Source organism: Giraffa tippelskirchi, chromosome 2 (genome assembly GCF_054371585.1).
Source record: "Giraffa tippelskirchi isolate mGirTip1 chromosome 2, T2T-mGirTip1v1.2.pri, whole genome shotgun sequence".
Classification (NCBI taxonomy): domain Eukaryota; kingdom Metazoa; phylum Chordata; class Mammalia; order Artiodactyla; family Giraffidae; genus Giraffa; species Giraffa tippelskirchi.
The window spans coordinates 157345742-157369392 of record NC_137276.1 but is presented as its reverse complement, the minus strand read 5'-3'; the positions used below and the strand labels follow the sequence as shown (position 1 = coordinate 157369392).

Genomic DNA, 23651 nt, shown 5'->3' with positions numbered 1-23651 from the left:
TTTTTTTTTGAAGATAATATTTTACATGGCCCACCACACAGTATTTCAGAACACTTAGAATTTCTATGGGCTCCCCAGATGGCACTAGTGGTAAAGAACTGACCGATAAAGAGACATAAGAGACATGGGTTCGATCCCCGAGTTGGGAAGATTCCCCTGGAGGAGGACATGGCAACCCACTCTAGTATTCTTGTCTAGAGAATCCCATAGACAGAGAATAAATTTTGCATTTAAAGAGAATTCTCACAAAACTTAACTCTCATTTAGTTTCACCTTTCCTTGGAACAAACTGCTGTCATTATTGCTATTACTATCTCCTCTTTGGAGATAAGAAACTGAAGCCCACAGTCTCAAAGATAATAAAAGAAAACATAAACCTAGGTGTTCTGATCCTATATTCAGTAGGTTAAGTATTACTTCTGGCACATTTCAAACCATTTCTTGAGGAAAACAACCCATTTGTCAATACAGAAGACTTAGAGATGAGGGTTCGATCCCTGGGTCAGGAAGATCCCCTGGAAGAGTACATGACAAACTCTAGTATTCTTGCCTGGAGAATCCCACAGACAGAGGAGCCTGGGGAGCTATAGTCCATGGGATAGCAGAGTTGGACATGACTGAATCAACTTAGCATGCGCGCATGCAAGTATATGTAATAATTAAAAGTTCACAATCAGAACAGTTTTATCTTCCTGGATCAAATGGTAAGTCTGATAGTAATTCATTTTTATGTAGCCTGAAAAATAGATTGCCAGTGCTGAATATCATAGTTCCTTTCAACCATTGTGCCTGAGAGCTAGGCTAAATTGTTTGTGAAGGTTAATATTTAGTTCCATTCTGGAACTGCTCTTAAAATCATGGAAGCCAGAATAAAACTGATTTTAACCATCATCAGACAGCAGCAATGAAGAAGGCAATGGCAACCCACTCCAGTACTCTTGCCTGGAAAATCCCATGGACAGAGGAGCCTGGTGGGCTTCAGTCCATGGGATCGCTAGGAGTTGGACACAACTGAGCGACTTCACTTTCACTTTTCACTTTCATGCATTGGAGAAGGAAATGGCAACCCACTCCAGTGTTCTTGCCTGGAGAATCCCAGGGACGGGGGAGCCTGGTGGTCGGCCATCTATGGGGTCGCACAAAGTCGGACACGACTGAAGCGACTTAGCAGCAGCAGCAGACAGCAGCAAAAACAAAGCAAACAATATTTACAAATAAAATTTAACTTTTATATAAAACAGTATCAGCTTATAAGTTTAAAAACTTATCTCCTAAGGGGAAAATTGTATTTCCATCAGTAACTTAAAAAAAAAATTCTTTTTCCTTCTTAGGATGTTTTTATTTGCGATAACAGAGAGCCAGTCAAAAGTAATTTAACCAATAACGAGTTTTCTATCTCATATAAGAAGCTGTGTGATCAGTAATTCCAGTAAAACCTAGTAATTCTATGGAATAAAACCATGATAATCTCACATCACTAACAACACTGCCATTAAACAGACCCAGAAGTGAAGTTAATAGAAAATGGTCCATAAGATGATATATTGCAGTTAATTTAATATTTTAAATTTTGAAACATATATATCATGATAAGACATTAGTTTTTTTATATCTTTATTAATGTACATGTTATGAAATGCCAGTAATTCATTAGCTTTCTGAAATTAAAAATTAGACTTTCAAAAATTTTTAATCTCATATCAAGTATCTTAATGTTGATAAAAAAGAATGCTGCTGCTGCTGCTGCTAAGTCGCTTCAGTCGTGTCCGACTCTGTGCGACCCCATAAACGGCAGCCCACCAGGCTCCGCCGTCCCTGGGATTCTCCAGGCAAGAACACTGGAGTGGGTTGCCATTTCCTTCTCCAATGCATGAAAGGGAAAAGGGAAAGTGAAGCCGCTCAGTCATGTCCGACTCTTAGCGACCCCATGGACTGCAGCCTACCAGGCTCCTCCGTCCATGGGATTTTCCAGGCAAGAGTACTGGAGTGGGGTGCCATTGCCTTCTCCGATATGATGGGTACAATTCAGAACTTTACTTTTTTAATAAAAAGAGCATTAATTAGTGATATTTATTTACTTAAGGATTATTTTAAATCCTTAATCTACATACACAGACAGTTTGACCTGTGCTGAAATTTCTAAGTGTAAATTTTTATTAAACCAGGAAAATGGTTCAGTTCAGTTCAGTCGCTCAGTTGGGTCCGACTCTTTGCCACCCCATGGATTGCAGCACATCAGACTACCCTGTCCATCACCACTCCCAGAGCTCACTCAAACCCCTGCGCAACGAGTCGGTGATGCCATCCAATCATCTCATCCTCTGTCGTCCCCTTCTACTCCTGTCCTCAATCTTCCCAGCAACAGAGTCTTTTCCAGTGAGTCAATTCTTTGCACCAGGTAGCCAAAATATTAGACTTCAGCTTCAGCATCAGTCCTTCCAAAGAATATTCAGGACTGATTTCTTTAGGATTGACTGGATGGATCATCTTGCAGTCCAAGGGACTCTCAAGAATCTTCTCCAACACCACAGTTCAAAAGCATCAATTCTTTGGCACTAAGCTTTCTTTATAGTTCAACTCTCACATCGATACATGGCTACTGGAAAAATCATAACTTTGACTAGACCTACCTTTGTGGGCAAAGTAATGTCTTTGTTTTTTAGCATGCTGTCTAGGTTGGTCATAGCTTTTCTTCCAAGTAGAAAGTGTCTTTTAATTTCATGGCTGCAGTCACCATCTGCAGTGATTTTGGAGCCCAGGAAAATAAAGTCAGCCACTGTTTCCACTGTTTCCCCATCTATTTGCCATGAAGTGATGGGACTGGATGTCATGATCTTAGTTTTCTGAATGTTGAGCTTTAAGCCAACTTTTTCACTCTCCTCTTTCACTTTCATCAAGAGGCTCTTTAGTTCTTCTTCACTTCTGCCATAAGGGTGGTGTCATCTGCATATCTGAGGTCATTGCTATTTCTCCCAGCAATCTTGATTCCAGATTGTGCTTCCTCCAGCCCAGCGTTCCTCATGATGTACTCTGCAGAGAAGTTAAATAAGCAGGGTGACAATATACAGCCTTGACATACTCCTTTTCCTGTTTGGAACCAGTCTGTTGTTCCATGTCCAGTTCTAACTGTTGCTTCTTGACCTGCATACAGATTTCTCACGAGGCAGGTCAGGTGGTCTGGTATTCCCATCTCTTTAAGAATTTTCCACCATTTGTTGTGATCCAAGTCAAAGGCTTTGGCATAGACAGTAAAGCAGAAGTAGATGCTTTCCTGGAACTTTCTTGCTTTTTCGATGATCCAATGGATGCTGGTAATTTGATCTCTGGTTGTTCTGCCTTTTCTAAATCCAGCTTGAACATCTGGAAGTTCACGGTTCATGTACTGTTGAAACCTGGCTTGGAGAATTTTAAGCATTACTTTACTAGCATGTGAGATGAGTGCAATTGTGCAGTACTTTGAACATTCTTGGCACTGCCTTTCTTTGAGATTGGAATGAAAACTGACATTTTCCAGTCCTGTGGCCACTGCTGAGTTGTCCAAATTTACTGGCATATTGAGTGCAGCACTTTCACAGCATCATCTTTCAGGATTTGAAATAGCTCAACTGGAATTCCATCACCTCCACTAGCTTTGTTCATAGTGATTCTTTATAAGGTCTACTTGACTTCACATTCCAGGATGTTTGGCTCTAGGTGAGTGATCACACCATCATGGTTATCTAGGTCATCAAGATCTTTTTTGTATAGTTTTTTTGTGTATTCTTGCCACCTCTTCTTAATATCTTCTGCTTCTGTTAGGTCCATACCATTTTTGTCCTTTATTGTGACCATCTTTGCATGAAATGTTCCCTTGGTATCTCTAATTTTCTTGAAGAGATCTCTAGTCTTTCCCATTCTATTGTTTTCCTCTACTACTTTGTATTGATCACTGAGGAAAGCTTGCTTATCTCTCCTTGCTATTCTCTGGAACTCTGCACTCAGATAGGTGTATCTTTCCTTTTCTCTTTTGCCTTTTGCTTCTCTTCTTTTCTCAGCTGTTTGTAAGGCCTCCTCAGACAACTATGTTGCCTCTTTGCATTTCTTTTTCTTGAGGATGGTCTTGATCCCTGTCTCCTACACAATGTCATGAACCTCCATCTGTTGGTCTTCAGGCACTCTGTCTATCAGATCTAACCCCTTGAATCTATATCTCACTTCCACTGTATAATCATAAGGGATTTGATTTAGGTCATACCTGAATGGTCTAGTGGTTTTTCCTACTTTCTTCAATTTCAGTCTGAATTTGGCAATAAGCAGTTCATGATCTGAGCCACAGTCTGCTCCCGGTCTTGTTTTTGCTGACTGTACAGAGCTTCTCCATCTTTGGCTGCAAAGAATATAATCAATCTGATTTCGGTATTGATCATTTGGTGATGTCCATGTGTACAGTCTTCTCTTGTGTTGTTGGAAGAGGGTGTTTGCTATGACCAGCATGTTCTCTTGGCAAAAACTCTATTAGCCTTTTCCCTGCTTCATTTTGTACTCAAAGGCCAAATTTGCCTGTTACTCTCTAAACTTCCTACTTTTGCATTCCAGTCCCCTATAATGAAAAGGACACCTTTTGGGTGTTAGTTCTAGAAGGTCTTGTAGGTCTTCATAGAATTGTTCAACTTCAGCTTCTTCAGCATTACTGGTTGGGGCAGAGACTTGGATTACTCTGATATTGAATGGTTTGCCTTGGAAATGAACAGAGATCATTCTGTCATTTTTGAGATTGCATCCAAGTACTGCCTTTTGGACTCTTTTGTTGACTATTATGGCTACTCCATTTCTTCTAAGGCATTCTTGCCACAGTAGTAGATATAATGGTCATCTGAATTAAATTCACCCATTCCAGTCCATTTTAGTTTGCTGATTCTTAAAATGTCCATATTCCCTCTTACCATCTCCTGTTTGACCACTTCCAATTTACCTTAATTCATGGACCGAACGTTCCAGGTTCCTATGCAATATTGTTCTTTACAGCATCAGACTTTACCTCCATCACCAGTCCCATTCACAACTGGGTGTTGTTTTTGCTTTGGCTCCATCTCTTCATTCTTTATTGAGTTATTTCTCCACTGTTCTCCAGTAGCATTTTGGGCACCTACTGACCTGGGGAGTTCCTCTTTCCGTGTCCTATCTTTTTGCCTGTCTTAGCATTCAGGGGGTTCTCAAGGCAAGAAAACTGAAGTGGTTTGTCATTTCCTCCTCTAGTGGAGGCTCATAGATTCATTGAGTTAGACAAGGTTGTGGTCCATGTGATCAGTTTGTTTAGTTTTCTTCAATGGTGGTTTTCATTCTGTCTGCCCTCTGATGTATAAGGATAAGAGGCTTATGGAAGCTTCCTGATGGGAGAGACTGACTGAAGGGGAAACTGGGTCTTGTTCTGATGGGTGGGGCCATGCTCAGCAAATCTTTAATCCAATTTTCTGTTGATGGGCAGTGCTGTGTGTGACCTCCTTCAAAAGGAGGTCGCACTCAGTGCCCCCAACCCTGCAGCAGGCCTCGGCTGACCCATTCCTCCACTGGAGTCTCCTGGACAGTCACAGGCAAGTCTGGGTCAGTCTCTTGTGAGGTCACTGCTCCTTTCTCCTGGGTCCTGGTGTGGACAAGGTTTTTCTTGTACCCTCTAAGAGTCTGTTTTCCCAGTCCTCTGTACATTCTGGCAGCTCTATGATGGGGTTAATGTCAACCTCCTCCAAGAGGGCTTATGCCATACCAAGGTCTGCTCCACCAAGAGCCCCTGCCCATGTGTCAGGCCACTGCTAACCTGTGCCTCCACAGGAGACAATCAAACACTCAAAGGCAGGCCTGGCTCAGTCTCTGTGGGATAAGGTGGTGGAGGAGAAGGAGGTGAGCTCGTCTTCTCCTGTGAGAACTGAAAAATTACAACTCTCTGCTGAACAACTGCTGACAGGAGAATGCTGGACCCCACCAAGGAAGGATACCCCACGTCCAAGGGCAAAGGAGAAGCCCCCAGAAAGATAGTAGGAGGGGTGAGATTGCATTTAGAATTATACACATACCTGCCAGAGACACTCAGAAGGCTCAGACAAAACCTTCTCTGCACCAGGAGATCCTGCAGAGGGAAATGATTATGTTCCCAAATTAAAAAGACACTGAGTGAAGTGAATCAAATCTGAACATATATCTACCTTTTTCTAATTTTTACATATTTAGAAATTACTAAATGTATGTATGTATATGAAAAATTATAAATAATAATTATGTATCAAGTACTTGACATTATGCATTAAGTATCTATTATTAGCATATATGAATTTTGAATCAACATTAATGAGTTACAGTGCTGAAAACAAGGAAGATTCACATCCATTTAACTAAAATTATACTAGATCTTTGTCATATGTATATATATGACACATACACACACACACATAAAGGATTTGATTCCTGAGAAAAGTCACAAATCAGTACACTTAAAAGGGAGCACTGCTGTAAAAGGTAAAACTGGCTTTGGATGTGTGTTTGCCAAGTTTGAAGGTAATAGATCCTTAAGAAGAGAAGTCTTTTGGGGAAAACTTTAGGATAATACGCAAAGAGACCTCCTTTTAACATCTCTCACTCCTCAGGAAATAAACAATAGAGAAAAATGTGCTTTTGCTTAGTAAAATCAGTAACTATGAATACTTAAACCTGAGACACAATGTAGGACCATGAATGGTTGATTACATTTAAAAAGAAGAGGAAATTTTCATATTTTCAAGGCCAGCTATTGGTATAACCTTACAAACAGCACATTTTTTCACCTTTTACAATTTTGACAACAGACTGGAAAACACATAAATTATAGTCTCAAAAGACTAAGCATGCTTAGACTTCCCTGGTGGTACAGCAGATAGAAATCCACTTGCCAATGCGGGAGACACAGGTTTGATCCCTGGTCTGAGAGGATTCCACCTGCCATGGAGCAACTTAGCCCATGCACCACAGCTACTGAGTTTGTGCACCACAACGACTGGAACCCATACACCTAGAGCCTATGCTCCACAGCAAGAGAAGCCACCACAGTGAGAAGCCGGCACACCACAGGGAAGAGAGCCCCCACTAGCCACAACTAGAGAAAGCCCGTGCAGCAACGAAGACCCAGCTCAACCAAAAATAAATAAAGAAGTAATTTTTAAAGGATTAAACCTTCTCAGATACAAAGAGGGAGAAACAAATTAGAATCGTCAATATTTGAGGAAAGCCAATAATATGAGGGATAAAGATGGTCACCAACTTCAATAAACATGAGAAGTGACACTTAAGGAAACAGAGTTCCTAGTTCAAAAAGATACCCTGAAAATTATAATTAATATCTTCAGAGTAATGGGAGTTTACCATATTACCAATGTGAAATGTGATTACCAAAATTAAAACCACAGTAAATTCTTTTTTCACAGTAAATTAATTGAATAGTAAAATAGCTATAGGTGGGGATAAATCTGATAAAGTTTTCCAAAAACAGGGGAAATGTCAGTGATAAAACATATAAAAAAGTTAAGAGAAAAAGAGAACATGCAAACTTTAATAATCATCTCAAAGAAATTTAGAGACAATAGGAGTAATAATTTGATAAAACTACTGTCATGGCTATTGCTATATGGCTTTTTTATTTTTTATATTTGGCTAATATAAATTCCCAGAACTGAAGACATAATTCTTTATATTGACGAGTCTACCAATCATTAAGCAGGGTGAAGAAACAAGTCCACAATTTAGACACATCTAAATGAAGAATAGGGGGGAAAAAAAACAAAATCTTCAAGAGAGAAGAAATATATTTTAGAAACAAGAACCAAATTATCAATCCTAGACACTAAAATTGAGTAACATCTTTACAATCTGAGAAAAAGTTATTTTGACCTTCTAATTTGATAACTAACAATTATTTAAGTGTAAAGACAAAATAAATTCACTTTCAGCATGTAAGAACTTGCTAACTCACATAACTTCTCTAAAAAGAATTATTGGTTGATGTGCTCCACAAAATAAAAGCCAAAAACAAGAGGAAGATGTGACATGCAAAGAATATATATATATATATATATATATATATATATAAACACAGAAATCGATAAACTTATAATCTCTATATTGAATAATTATCTACGATAAAAAATTAATATATATTTGAAAGTAACACCTGAAATGTTTTTATTATATGTGTCAGAATATCATGAGCAGGGAAAGAATGGAAATTAAAGTTTTTGAGTAGGTCAGGGGAAGATACTGATTAGGTTTACTTGTTTTTAAAAATCATATTATTGTTTCCGTAAAACTGGTGAGGTTTCAATTTACTTATTACTCAGGAAAGCAGAATAATAAAATAATTACCTGAGAACCTATGAGCACAGATTGCACTAGATGAAACCATTTCAAATAAGTTTTTGTTTATAGCTATTGACCAAAGGAAAGAGACAGAAATAGAGTTTTTTATTAAAAGTATGCTATTTTAATTGATAATATAATCAGTTCAGTTCAGTCGCTCAGTCGTGTCCGACTCTTTGTGACCCCATGAATCGCAGGACGCCAGGCTAACCTGTCCATCACCAACTCCCGGAGTTTATCCAAACCCATGTCCATCGAGTCAGTGATGCCATCCAACCATCTCATCCTCGGTCGTCCCCTTCTCCTCCTGCCCCCAGTCCTTCCCAGCATTAGGGTCTTTTCCAATGAGTCAACTCTTCGCATGAGGTGGCCAAAGTATTGGAGTTTCAACTTCAACATCAGACCTTCCAATGAACACCCAGGACTGATCTCCTTTAGGATGGACTGGTTGGATCTCCTTGCAGTCCAAGGGACTCTCAAGAGTCTTCTCCAACACCACAGTTCAAAAGCATCAATTCTTCGGCGCTCAGCTTTCTTCACCATCCAACTCTCACATCCATTCATGACCACTAGAAAAACAATAGCCTTGACTAGACGGACCTTTGTTGGCAAAGTAATGTCTCTGCTTTTAAATATGCTAGCTAGGTTGGCCATAACCTTCCTTCCAAGGAGTAAGCGTCTTTTAATTTCATGGCTGCAATCACCATCTGCAGTGATTTTGGAGCCCAAAAAAATAAAGTCTGACACTGTTTCCCCATCTATTTCCCATGAAGTGATGGGACCAGATGCCATGATCTTAGCTTTCTGAATGTTGAGCTTTAAGCCAACTTTTTTACTCTCCTTTTTCACCTTCATCAAGAGGCTCTTTAGTTCTTCTTCACTTTCTGCCATAAGGGTGTTGTCACCCACATATCTGAGGTTATTGATATTTCTCCCGGCAATCTTGATTCCAGCTTGTGTTTCTTCCAGCCCAGCGTTTCTCATGATGTACTCTGCATATAAGTTAAATAAGCAGGGTGACAATATACAGCCTTGACGTACTCCTTTTCCTATTTGGAACAAGTCTGTTGTTCCATGTCCAGTTCTAACTGTTCCTTCCTGACCTCCATACAGGATTCTCAAGAGACAGGTCAGATGGTCTGGTATTCCCACCTCTTTCAGAATTTTCCACAGTTTATTGTGATCCACACAGTCAAAGGCTTTGACATAGTCAATAAAGCAGAAATAGATATTTTTCTGGAACTCTCTTGCTTTTTCGATGATCCAGCGGATGTTGGCAATTTGATCTCTGGTTCCTCTGCCTTTTCTAAACCAGCTCGAACATCTGGAAGTTCACGGTTCACGTATTGCTGAAGCCTGGCTTGGAGAATTTTGAGCATTACTTTACTAGCATGTGAGATGAGTGCAATTGTGCGGTAGTTTGAGCATTCTTTGGCATTGCCTTTCTTTGGGATTGGAACGAAAACTGACCTTTTCCAGTCCTGTGGCCACTGCTGAGTTTTGCAAATTTGCTGGCATATCAAGTGCAGCACTGTCACAGCATCACCTTTGAGAATTTGAAATAGCTCAACTGGAATTCCACCACCTCCACTAGCTTTGTTCGTAGTGATGCTTTCTAAGGCCCACTTGACTTCACATTCCAGGATGTCTGGCTCTAGGTGAGTGATCACACCATCTTGTTATCTGGGTCATGAAGATCTTTTTTGTACAGGTCTTCTGTGTATTCTTGCCACCTCTTCTTTTTTTTTTTTTTTTTAATAAATTTATTTATTTTAGTTGGGGGCTAATTACTTTACAATATTGTAATAGTTTTTGCCATACATTGACATGAATCAGCCATGGGTTTACATGTGTTCCCCTTCCTGGACCCCCCACCCACCTCCCTCCCCATCCCATACCTCTGGGTCATCCCATTGCCCCGGCCCTGAGCCCTTGTCTCATGCATCGAACATGGAATGGTGTTCTGTTTCACATACGATAATATACATGTTTCAATGCTATTCTCCCAGAACGTCCCACCCTCACCTTCTCCCTCAGAGTCCATAAAATTGTTCCATGCATCCGTGTCTCTTATTCTGACTCGCATATAGGGTTATCGTTACCTTCTTTCAAATTCCATATATATGCATTAGTAAACTATGGAGAACAGTGTGGAGATTCCTTAAAAAACTGGGAATAGAACTGCCATATGACCCAGCAATCCCACTGCTGGGCATATACACCGAGGAAACCAGAATTGAAAGAGACACGTGTACCCCAATGTTCATCGCCACCTCTTCTTAATACCTTCTGCTTCTGTTAGGTCCATATAATTTCTGTACTTTATCGAGCCCATCTTTGCATGAAATATTCCTTTGGTATCTCTAATTTTCTTGAAGAGATCTCTAGTCTTTCCCAATCTGTTATTTTCCTCTATTTCTTTGCACTGATTGCTGAGGAAGGCTTTCTTATCTCTCCTTGCTAATCTTTGAAACTCTGCATTCAGATGGGAATATCTTCCCTTTTCTCCTTTGCTTTTCACTTCTCTTCTCTTCCAAGCTATCTGTAAGGCCTCCTCAGACAGCCATTTTGCTTTTTTGCATTTCTTTTCCATGGAGATAGTCTTGATCCCTATCTCCTGTACAATGTCAGGAACCTCTGTCCATAGTTCATCAGGCACTCTATCAGGTCTAGTCCCTTGAATCTATTTGTCACTTCCACGGTATACCCATAAGGGATTTGATCTAGGTCATACCTGAATGGTCTAGTGGTTTTTCCTACTTTCTTCAATTTAAGTCTGAATTTGGCAATAAGCAGTTCATGATCTGAGCCACAGTCTGCTCCTGGTCTTGTTTTTGCCGACTGTATAGATAAAATTTAGCTACTTAAAATTTCCTTCCTGATTTGAACCCCACCCCTTATCTCCATGGAACCTCTATTTTGACTTTGTGTTTTATCAAATCTCTGTAGAGTGCTCTACTTTCACTTTCCAAATTCCATATTATGTTTTTGAGATGTATTCATATTAATATACATGACTTTTGTTTATAAATATTAACTCCACATTTTTTTTTAATGAATATTGTGTTGTTTCTAATTCCTTATTAAAGTTGCACTTCAGTGAACTTCCCAATACATATCTCTCAGGGCAGGAATACAAGAGCATCTCTTGGGGAGAAATTGAGGAGTCAAAGAATATGTTTATCTTCATCTTTATCAGGTATCTCTTAAATTATTGTATAGTCTTATTTTTCCACTAGCAGTGTAGAAGGATTCCTTTCTTACCACTCACTCTTAAAATAGTATGTAACACATGGTGTTACCAAACCATCTTGGGTTCACTGGCCTTTGGGCAGTAAAACCAATCTACTGCCACAAGGCTGTAGTGAAAGCGCAGTGTTTATCACATGGTGTCAAGCAAGGAGTCAGGCGTGCATGCATGCTAAGTCGCTTCAGATGTGTCTGACTCTTTGTGACCCTATGGACTGTAGCCTGCCAGGCACCTCTGTCCATGGGATGTCCCAGGCAGGAATACTGGAGTGGATTGCCATGTCCTCCTCCAGGGAATCTTCCTGTTCCAGGAATCAAACCTGGGTCTCCTGCATTGCAGGCAGCTTCTTTACCACTGAGCCATCTGGGAAGCCCAAGTTGTTCAGGCATCTAGTGCTTAAAAGGCATTCCTAGATGGATTTCAGGGAAAGGTTTTTAAAGGCAGGATGAGGGAGAGATTTTGGGGTGGGGTGGGGGTGAGCAACTCATGGACATTCTTCTGATTGGTTATTGGTGAAAGTAATTGAGAGTGAACATCATCAACCATCTGGTTTCACCTGGTCTGGGATCTATGTGCTTGTGGGCAGCATATAGTTAACTTCTTTCACCAGGTGGGAATTTTAGTGCATGACAAACAGCTCAAAGGGTATGGCTCAGGATATTACCAATAGCCCTTGAGGAGGAATGAAAGGTCCTTGACTTTGTTTACTGGCTAAACTATTATTCTTTTATCTTGCTTGATTGTTTTCTGTTGTTTCTGCATTTTCTCACTTCTCTGATAAGATTCATTCTTTGAAACTTAGAGAATGCCTAGGAGGCTAAAGTTTATCTACAAATAAGAAGCAGGCAGAAGACATGGGGGAGTCTGTTCTGGGAAGGCACCATAGGGTACTGCTCAGTCATAATGGTAAAATATCATATAAGTTTTACTATTACAGTAAGTCTTCTAAATACAAATCTTCAAGTTGCAAACTTCCAAAGATGCGCCCTTGAGTTGACATGTCCAGTCACATAAGCTGATTCCGTGTCTGGAGTACGTTGTCACATGCATGCAGCCTCTACAAGTGGTTGTGCTTTTGTATACTTTACTGTACAGTACTGTATAGGGTACAGTAGTATAGTATCTTTATTTCAAGCCCAGCAAGTCTGTTCAGTTCAGTTCAGTCGCTCAGTCGTGTCTGACTCTTTGTGACCCCATGAATTGCAGCACGCCAGGCCTCTGTCCATCACCAACTCCCGGAGTCTACGCAAACCCATATCCATCGAGTCGGTGATGCCATCCAACCATCTCATCCTCTGTCGTCCCCTTCTCCTCCCGCCCCCAATCCTGCCCAGCATTAGGGTCTTTTCCAATGAGTCAACCCTTCGCATGAGGTGGCCAAAGTATTGGAGCTTCAGCTTCAACATCAGACCTTCCAATGAACACCCAGGATTGATCTCTTTTAGGATGGATAGATTGGATCTCCTTGCAGTCCAAGAGACTCTCAAGAGTCTTCTCCAACACCACAGTTCAAAAGCATCAATTCTTCGGCGCTCAGCTTTCTTCACCGTCCAACTCTCACATCCATACATGACCACTGGAAAAACCATAGCCTTGACTAGACGGACCTTTGTTGGCAAAGTAATGTCTCTGCTTTTAAATATGCTAGCTAGGTTGGCCATAACCTTCCTTCCAAGGAGTAAGCGTCTTTTAATTTCATGGCTGCAATCACCATCTGCAGTGATTTTGGAGCCCAAAAAAATAAAGTCTGACACTGTTTCCACTGTTTCCCCATCTATTTTCCATGAAGTGATGGGACCAGATGCCATGATCTTAGCTTTCTGAACGTTGAGCTTTAAGCCAACTTTTTCACTCTCCCCTTTCACCTTCATCAAGAGGCTCTTTAGTTCTTCTTCACTTTCTGCCATAAGGGTGGTGTCATCCACATATCTGAGGTTATTGATATTTCTTCTGGCAATCTTGATTTCAGCTTGTGTTTCTTCCAGCCCAGCGTTTCTCATGATGTACTCTGCATAGAAGTTAAATAAGCAGAGTGACAATATACAGCCTTGACGTACTCCTTTTCCTATTTGGAACCAGTCTGTTGTTCCATGTCCAGTTCTAACTGTTCCTTCCTGACCTCCATACAGGTTTCTCAAGAGGCAGGTCAGGTGGTCTGGTATTCCCATCTCTTTCAGAATTTTCCACAGTTTATTGTGATCCACACAGTCAAAGGCTTTGGCATAGTCAATAAAGCAGAAATAGATGTTTTTCTGGAACTCTCTTGCTTTTTCGATGATCCAGCGGATGTTGGCAATTTGATCTCTGGTTCCTCTGCCTTTTCTAAAACCAGCTTGAACATCTGGAAGTTCACGGTTCATGTATTGCTGAAGCCTGGCTTGGAGAATTTTGAGCATTACTTTACTAGCATGTGAGATGAGTGCAATTGTGCGGTAGTTTGAGCATTCTTTGGCATTGCCTTTCTTTGGGATTGGAACGAAGACTGACCTCTTCCAGTCCTGTGGCCACTGCTGAGTCTTCCAAATTTGCTGGCATATTGAGTGCAGCACTGTCACAGCATCACCTTTGAGAATTTGAAATAGCTCAACTGGAATTCCATCACCTCCACTAGCTTTGTTCGTAGTGATGCTTTCTAAGGCCCACTTGACTTCACATTCCAGGATGTCTGGCTCTAAGTGAGTGATCACACCATCGTGATTATCTGGGTCATGAAGATCTTTTTTGTACAGGTCTTCTGTGTATTCTTGCCACCTCTTCTTAATATCTTCTGCTTCTGTTAGGTCCATACCATTTCTGTCCTTTATCGAGCCCATCTTTGCATGAAATGTTCCTTTGGTATCTCTAATTTTCTTGAAGAGATCTCTAGTCTTTCCCAACCTGTTGTTTTCCTCTATTTCTTTGCACTGATCGCTGAGGAAGGCTTTCTTATCTCTCCTTGCTATTCTTTGGAACTCTGCATTCAGATGGGAATATCTTCCCTTTTGTCCTTTGCTTTTCACTTCTCTTCTCTTCCAAGCTATCTGTAAGGCCTCCTCAGACAGCCATTTTGCTTTTTTGCATTTCTTTTCCATGGGGATTTTCTTGATCCCTGTCTCTTTTACAATGTCAGGAACCTCTGTCCATAGTTCATCAGGCACTCTGTCTATCAGGTCTAGTCCCTTAAATCCATTTGTCACCTCCACGGTATACTCATAAGGGATTTGATCTAGGTCATACCTGAATGGTCTAGTGGTTTTCCCTACTTTCTTCAATTTAAGTCTGAATTTGGCAATAAGCAGTTCATGATCTGAGCCACAGTCTGCTCCCTGTCTTGTTTTTGCTGACTGTAGAGAGCTTCTCCATCTTTGGCTGCAAATAATATAATCAATCTGATTTCGCTGTTGACCATCTGGTGATATCCACGTATAGAGTCTTCTCTTGTGTTGTTGGAATAGGGTGTTTGCTATTACCAGTGTGTTCTTGTGGCAAAACTCTATTAGCCTTTGCCCTGCTTCATTCTGTACTCCAAGGCCAAACTGGCCTGTTACGCCAGGTGTTTCTTGACTTCCTACTTTTGCATTCCAGTCCCCTATAATGAAAAGGACATCTTTTTGGGGTGTTAGTTCTAAAAGGTCTTGTAGGTCTTCATAGAATCATTCAACTTCAGCTTCTTCGGCATTACTGGTTGGGGCATAGACTTGGATTACCGTGATATTGAATGGTTTGCCTTGGAAACGAACAGAGATCATTCTATCGTTTTTGAGATTGCATCCAAGTACTGTATTTCAGACTTTTTTTGTTGACCATGATGGCTACTCCATTTCTTCTAAGGGATTCTTGCCCACCGTAGTAGATATAATGGTCATCTGAGTTAAATTCACCCATTCCAGTCCATCTTAGTTCGCTGATTCCTAGAATGTCGAGGTTCACTCTTGCCATCTCCTGTTTGCCCACTTCCAATTTGCCTTGATTCATGGACCTAACATTCCAGGTTCCTAAGCAGTATTGCTCTTTACAGCATCGGACTTTGCGTCTGTCACCAGTCACATCCACAGTTGGGTATCGTTTTTGCTTTGGCTCCATTCCATCATTCTTTCTGGAGTTATTTCTCCACTGATCTCCATTAGTATATTGGGCACCTACTGACCTGGGGAGTTCATCTTTCAGTGTCCTATATTTTTGCCTTTTCATACTGTTCATGGGGTTCTCAAGGCAAGAATACTGAAGTGGTTTGCCATGCCCTATTCCAGTGAACCATAATCTGTCAGACCTCTCCACCATGACCCATCCGTCTTGGGTGGCCCCACAGGGCATGGCTTAGTTTCATTGAGATAGACAAGGCTGTGGTCCATGTGATCAGATTAGCTAGTTTGTAAGCAAGCATAAAAGCCACAGTGATATAGCTGCTACCACTGTACTTTTCAAGATACTGTACTGTAAGATTAAAACTGTTTTCTTTATTTTTTGCTTAATTTTTATGTATTATTTGTGTAAAAGTATTTTAAACTATTACAATACAGTACTATATAGCCAATTGTGTAACTGAGTTCCTAGGCTAACTTGCTGAACTTACAAATAGGACTTATGAATACACTCTTGGATCAGAACTTGTTCATTTGTAGGGGACTTACTGTATTGAGACTGAGGTAATATCTACTTCATAACATGAACTGAGTTGCTTTTGCTATATAGTCTCTATTTTATATATGTATTTATGCATATATATTTATATATATATTTATAAATTATATATATATATAAATATACATGTAACATTCTTAAAAGTTTGGTAAAAGTCAATGTTAAAAACATGAGCTCTGTATATTCTGAAGGAAATATTGATAATATTTGATTATCAACCTGTCGACTAAAAAAAAATATACAACTTGAGAGTTGTGAGTTAAATTTTATTTGGGGCAAAATGAAGACTGCAGCCCAAGAGACAGCATCTCAGATAGCTCTGAGAGACTGCTCCAAAAGGGCAGTGGGGGAAAGTCAATATATAAGGTTTTGGTGAAGGGGGAGTTCAATACCATGAAGCACTCAATTTACAGAAGGTTGCTTGTTAGTCATGAGGGTCTGATGTTACCATGAAGGGGTTTAGTGCTTCTCTAGATATGAGGAGATGCAAGGATTGAGATCATCAACTGCTGGTACTGCTAAGTCGCTTCAGTCGTGTTCGACCCCATAGACGGCAGCCCACCAGGCTCCGCCATCCCTGGGATTCTCCAGGCAAGAATACTGGAGTGGGTTGCCAATTCCTTCTCCAGTGAATGAAAGGGAAAAGTAAAAGTGAAGTTGCTCAGTCGTGTCCGACTCTTAGCGACCCCATGGACTGTAGCCTACCAGGCTCCTCCGTCCATGGGATTTTCCAGGCAAGAGTACTGGAGTGGGGTGCCATTGCCTTCTCAAATCTGTTCCTAAAAACATCCAACTGCCTAAAGACCTGTCCCACCAGATTCCCTGGAGCACAGAATGCCTCACTCCACCCTGAACTCCCTCAGGGGTTGTTGAAGGTCAACAGCTATATCAGCACGGGTTCAATCTCCATAGAGGCAGATGGCAAATGCCTTGTTCAGTCATTGGCAATGCTCTTGGTAAGTGCCAGTTTGTAGGTGACAAACCCAATTCTTATAACTGCCATTCGGTTAATGCATTTATTATCTTTGCTGATTCAAATTTATAACTAACATTTTTCTACAAAACAGTCTATTCTTTTTATTCCCTAGATTTATTGACAATTTAAAATTACTTATTGAAATTTAATACTAATTAGTGAATAGGTAGTACATTTATCCCATCCATTGCCTTTTCTCTCTTTTTCTTAATTAGTTTGTATAGAGATTTATGCAGCTAAAATTAATTAATTATTGTTTCTCAAAGAATTAGCCTTTGATTTGTTGTTTACTTTTTGTTTTAAATCATTTTTGGCTCTTCTCATTTACATTTCTTTCCTCCAAATTTCTTTAGTTTTACACAGTTCCTCTTTTGCACTTTCTTGAGTTGAATATGTTTTGCTCATCCACTTATGACTTATTTTAGAATGTGTTTCTTTATTTGCAAATATGTATTACTGTTGTGGGCATTCTTTTTTTGTAGATGATTCTAATTTAGATCCACTTCATTTCCTAACATGACATTCATTCTTTGAAACTTGCTGAAATTCCCTTTGTGACCAACTGCTTAGATATTTAGATCAACTAGTTAATTTAGTCTTCAAATCTTCCATATTCAGTGCTAAACTTTGTTCAATTAATAGATCAGTTTCTGAAACGTGTGTTGAAAATTGCCTGCAATGATTATGAATTTGTCCAATTCATTTTGTAAACTTAGTATTTTGAGACAATATTGTTTGGCAGCTGCAAGTTTATGATTGTCCTCTGTTCTTGTTGGGTTGTAGCATTTATCATTATCATTATCATTATGTTGTTTTGTCATTGTGCCTTTCTTAATTCCACTTAACTAAAACAATTCATTTGCATTTTGTATTTTAGGTACTATCTTCTGATTTATATGACATATTTTAGTTTGTATACTCATCAGTGTTAGAAGTACTTTTACTTCATGAATTCTCAAAGGTGCTAAGAAAGGATTTGATGTTGCTCAGCAATGCAAAATAATGTTAATAATTAACTGAGTGGATCCATAAGAGATTGCACTGGATTAGTGGAAGGATAGCAGTGGTACTGGTGGTGTGTTTATATGTGAATGTGTGTATAAATACAACTTACAGCTTTTAGGACTAGATAAATAAAACCTGGTGGAATGAAAAGCTTTTGAAGTATGGTGATATGCCATGCTAAAAAATCTTCAAAATTTTAGAAAAATTTTGTTGTTACAGTCGTAGGGGGAAATCACAGCATAATTGTTTTCACACTCAATAAAAATTAATTGGCATTAGTTAAAAAAAAACACTCTTGAAAAGCCTCTTTTTAATCCATTGTAATCCTACGTGTGGTATTAATTTACTTAAATTCTTACATCTAGAAAGCTCAACAAACCAGTGACATTTTCGTTGGATTCTTATGATTTCTGGTGGTTTTACTTTTTCTGCTATCAATATGCACTGTGCCATCTAATTAATTAATTTGATGACTATACATACTGTGGGCTTCCCTCATAGCTCAGTTAGTAAAGAATCTGCCTGCAATGCAGGAGACCCGAGTTTGATCCCTGGGCCAGGAAGATCCCCTGGAGAAGGAAATGACAACCCACTCCAGTATTCTTGCCTAGAGAATCCCATGGACAGAGGAGCCTGACACGCTACATTCCATGGGACTGCAAGAGCTGGACACAATTTAGCGACTAAACCATACATACAGTGCTCATTTGGAACAGAGCACTGTTTAAGGCTCTGGAGAGAAAAAGTCAAAGGGCAATATTTTGGGGACTCATACTTTAGTAATGAGGATAAATATATGAGAATGAAATAACATGAAAAATATGACAGTACAAAAGAGGTTGTAGTGAATTCTTCTAAGCGTTGCTGCTAAAGGGCATGGTGTGCGGAGACTTCACAAATGCAATGTCACCATATCCAAAGCTAAACAATGAGAACATTTCATCAAGACATGAAGTGAGGGAAGTTCATTTTATCAAAGTGAATGATTCCAGCATAAATGAAGAGATGGGAAAGTGATGGGAACATGCCTGTCTTGACTGGGAAGAGCAGATAGTCCAGTGTAGTTGGGGTATGAGGGGCAGGGTAAGGATTATAAATAAATTAACTAAAATTGTGTTTATTATATATAACACTTTTATGATGCCACTCTCTGTCAAGCACCATTTTAAGTTCTTTGCATATGATATTTCAGTTAACTCTCAAAACAACTCTATGAGATAGCTCCTATTAATATCTCCATATTACAGATAAAGAACTAAGTACAGAAAAATTATGTTTGCCAAGGCCCCAGAGCAAGAAAGTAGTAGGAGAAAAATTAAAATCCAATTGGCTTCCCTGGTGGCTCAGATGGTAAAAAATCTACCTGCAGTGCAAGAGATCCAGGTTTGATCGTTGGGTCAGGAAGATCCCCTGGAGGTGGAAATGACAACCCCCTCCAGTATTCTTGCCTGGAAAATCCCATGGACAGAGGAGCCTGGTGGGGTAGAGTGGTGGGCTACAGTCCATGGAGTCACAAAGAGTTAGACACGATTGAGCAACTAACACTTTCACTTTCATTGGTCTCCAAAGTCAGAGTTCACATTATTTTATACATTATTTTAAGTAACTACACATGGAGTGAATTTTTGCAAGATCAGCTGCTATCATAAGAAAGCATGCAGATTTCATTTATTTTTCTATTTCCATGGCATAAATGATTCCCTTGGGACAATAGTTATTTGTTAAGTACCATCCATACATAATAAAAGCAGAGGTGATACAGATGGAGACTGACAAAAGCCCCAGAGCCTGAAAAACCTAGTGTCATTTTTTAGAATTGATTATTAGCTTTCGTTACCAAAAGTTAAACCTTATATGCTGAGAAAATAAGACTGTGTTAAAATAAGCCCTCAGGAGGAAAATCAGAGTAGACATTGTCAGCTGCTCCTGTCACTGTGAAAATGCAAACTTGTGAATTATTTCAGGCCCTTACACAGCCCTCAAGTTCTTATGGGCAAATGAGTTTATTTTAAAATGATTTAAACCACTTTAAGTTAATTTACCATTGTATTTCTGTGTTCTGGCTTGAAGCCAGCATATTCCCAGTCCTAATTTGGTATCGAGTTGAATTCAAATTTTAAACTTAATATTCCCAGTGAAGCTAAACCCAGTTTCATTTACCTCCTTAAGGACTCAGATAAAACTCCTCCCTATCACTTTCCCATGCTTAGGTATACTGCTGAAACATGAGGACAATGTATTTTTCCAAACAGGGATCTGGTTAACTTTGCCAAAATTTGGTTATAAGAGACTGAGTCCACCAAGCTCATACCATCGTTTGTTTCCTTTACTGATAACTCAATTACTCCCTTTTCCATGGCAAGCTCCAAATCCCCGGTCTACTTTCCAGCCTGGCCGTGAGTCTGAGTATATCAGTGTGGCAGAAATTTCCACCACCACCCCCACCACCCCCAACCCCTGATAATTTTCTACATTCTCTTTCTTTCAAACTTTACTGATGCTTTTTTCCCCTCCGAAATAGCTTTCCCAATTCTTCCCACCCCACGTGTCACAAAATTCTACTTAAACTGCAAAGACCCAGGTCAAGCACTATTCTTGTGCCAGAATTGTACTCTTTCAAACTTTATATACAAAACATTAATTTAAGGCTTCTAAGAAAGCTCTCAACAAAGCCCACTTGGGATTGTGTTGTGTGCTAAGTCACTTCAGTTGTGATCATCTCTTTGTGACCCCATGAACTGTAGCCTGCCAGGTTCCTCAGTCCATGGGATTTTCCAGGCAAGGATACTGGAGTGGGTTATCATTTCCTTCTCCAGTATATCTTCCTGACTCAGGGGTCAAACCTGTGTCTCCTGCATTGGCAGGCAAATTCTTTACCACTATTGCCACATGGGCTAGGAATTGAATTATCCGATATAATTAAAAAATATGGGTGTTGCTCTGCCATCTCTTTCCTTAATTAATAAGTTTAGACGTACCTAGTTCAACTGAGTAACATCATGCCATTAAAAGGAGCACCAGGGTTAAGGAAGAAAAGTATCAGTTAATAAATTCAATTTTTTTCTTGCCACACAATGTAGTATTTTTAAAGACAGACCTGTATGGAATCTCAGTGAATGAGAGGTAGTAATACTGATGCAAATGATGAATTTTTCTATAACTGTAAATCATTCCTCATTACTTGAAGCCTGGTTCTATAGATCAAGCCTCTACACAAATATATCTCATTTTCTGAATGTAGCCATCAAAATCTACCCGAAAAGTTTTAAACACCCATCTCCTCATCGTGAATATGAACAGCTACAAACATTGGAAACAGCAAAGCTATAGGATGATATAAAAATCTGTCAATCTGAATCATAGATTGTAGTGTGTTTTACTCACACCTTAAATAGATGGCTTCCATTAAAAACCAGGGAATAATTCTTGTTATTATTATTCTGATTCTGGTTTTCTGATTTGTTTTTTTAGGTTTTGTTTTGCTTTGGACGTATCAGCTTTTTAGCTTGAGCAATCTCCGCAGCTGAATCTCCAGATGCCTCGAACTGAGAATTCATCAAGGTAACTTTTGCCCTTCTTCCCTGCCAGGCTAAGAGATCCAGCTGGAAATAAGAGCAGCTGCTCCTGGTGCCCTAGTTTGGGACACTTCAAACACAGCTTTAGCTTTATCCCATTTTAAGTACAGACATTTCAAGATCCCATGGAATGGGACACGACCCATCTCCTTTATATTTGGATGCACTTTTACTGAAGATAGATTGCAGGGGTGGGGGAGGGAAAGGAAGGGATGGAGTGAGAGCCTATTGATGCCAGGTCAGTAATATCTGTATTTTTAGAGTACCTTTCACTTCCAAGAATGTGTCCACTACAGCTTGGTACTTTCAGTCATATCAGGCCCTCAAAATTTAGGTGGTTTACAAAAACAGGTCAGATAGTGATATTTCACTTGAGTTGAAAAAAAGGTGAATATGGTTGCGAGTTGGACCTGGTCAGCTTTGTGGTTATTCACCTAACAGAGACCCTTCCTTCCTAGGGTGGAAGGAGTCACCCTGCCCCTGCTCTGCTAACAGCCTATTTTTATATTCAGGAAGTAGAGTTATTGCAGAATCATGAGAATTGGATATGGAAAGAATTCATGAGGCAATTTATTCCAACTGCAGGCCACTTAAGAAGTTTTAGTCTGTTCTCCAGTGGTGGTGCAGGCCACCACATTCATCTCTCTGTGTGCTGAACTGATTTTACTTACCTAAGGCTAAACTTCTGTCCGTTTCATAAACAAAAGCATAGAGGTTTTAATGGTCTATTTATAGGTAGTTTTAAGTGGGCTGGCTTCCCATGAAAGTGACAACATTTCTGAAGCCATTTTCTTTCATATTACAGTTACTTTAGGATAAACAAAATTCCAAAATCCTCATGCATTGATGAATATATATATATATATATATACACACACACATATGTCATATATGTCTGTTAAATAAAACTAGAATTCTATATAAAACAAAATTACTTAAATCATTTAAAAATACCAAAATTTTTGAGACATGAAATACTCACCCTTTAAAATAAAGGGACTCATCTAGTAATTATCATCCTGAATATCTGTACAATAGCCAGAATTGAGTTATAGAATCAGAATGTAAGGAAAACATGTGATCGTTAAGCCAGTCTCATAACTAAAGAAAAATGAGGACCTAGACAAATCAAGGAACTTGCTTAGGCTTAGGCTTCCCAAAAATTTTTGGTAGGATTCTTTATTTCTTTTAACAAACCAGAGATCTTTGCACTATAGCATACTACTGTCAATTAATTTCTTAGAAACTCTGCAAATATCTGATTGAAGTTTTTAAGGATAGTTCCCAAACAGCTTCAGCAGAATTTGGTACAACATCTGATGCACTAGAAGTCTCTAAAAACCTATAATTAAATTAAGTTGTGGTGAAATGATTAGGCCTAGGAAAATTACATGCTTGAAAATACCATTGACCTTAACTCAGTTATAGGAAAACAGCTCCTGAGGATGGAAGTCAGCAGGGCAACACTTTAGTGCCATCTCTATCTCTGAATTGTTGGGTGAAGGTGTTAGTCACTCAGTCGTGTCCGACTCTTTGTGACCCCATGAACTGTAGCCCACCAGGCTCCTCTGTCCATGGAATTCCCCAGGCATAAATATTGGAGTGGGTTGCCATTTCCTTCTCCAGGGGATCTTCCCAAGCCAGGGATTGAACATGGTTCTCCGGCACTGCAGGCAGACTCTTTACCCACTGAGCCAGCAAGGAAGCCCTTGAATTGTTGGGTGAATTCTGATATTTACTGAACTTCTCTAAAATAGAGGTATTTAATTAAATCATTCCTAAGGCTCCTCTGAGAGCTCCACTAGTTCAACAAGCTTACCTGCTCCTGCTCAATAAGTATTTATTAAAAGAATTTTGCACATATGTTCAG

The 23651-nt window shown here is 39.6% G+C and overlaps 1 long non-coding RNA gene across 1 annotated transcript in view; it reads left to right on the top strand.

Moving 5' to 3' along the window:
* The window catches only part of LOC145524494 (uncharacterized), a 145557-nt gene that overhangs the window by 77307 nt on the left and 44599 nt on the right, over positions 1–23651 (top strand). The window contains exon 3 of the long non-coding RNA XR_014067578.1: positions 21678–21767. This is a non-coding gene — a long non-coding RNA (uncharacterized LOC145524494). The remainder of the gene's footprint in view (positions 1–21677; positions 21768–23651) is intronic.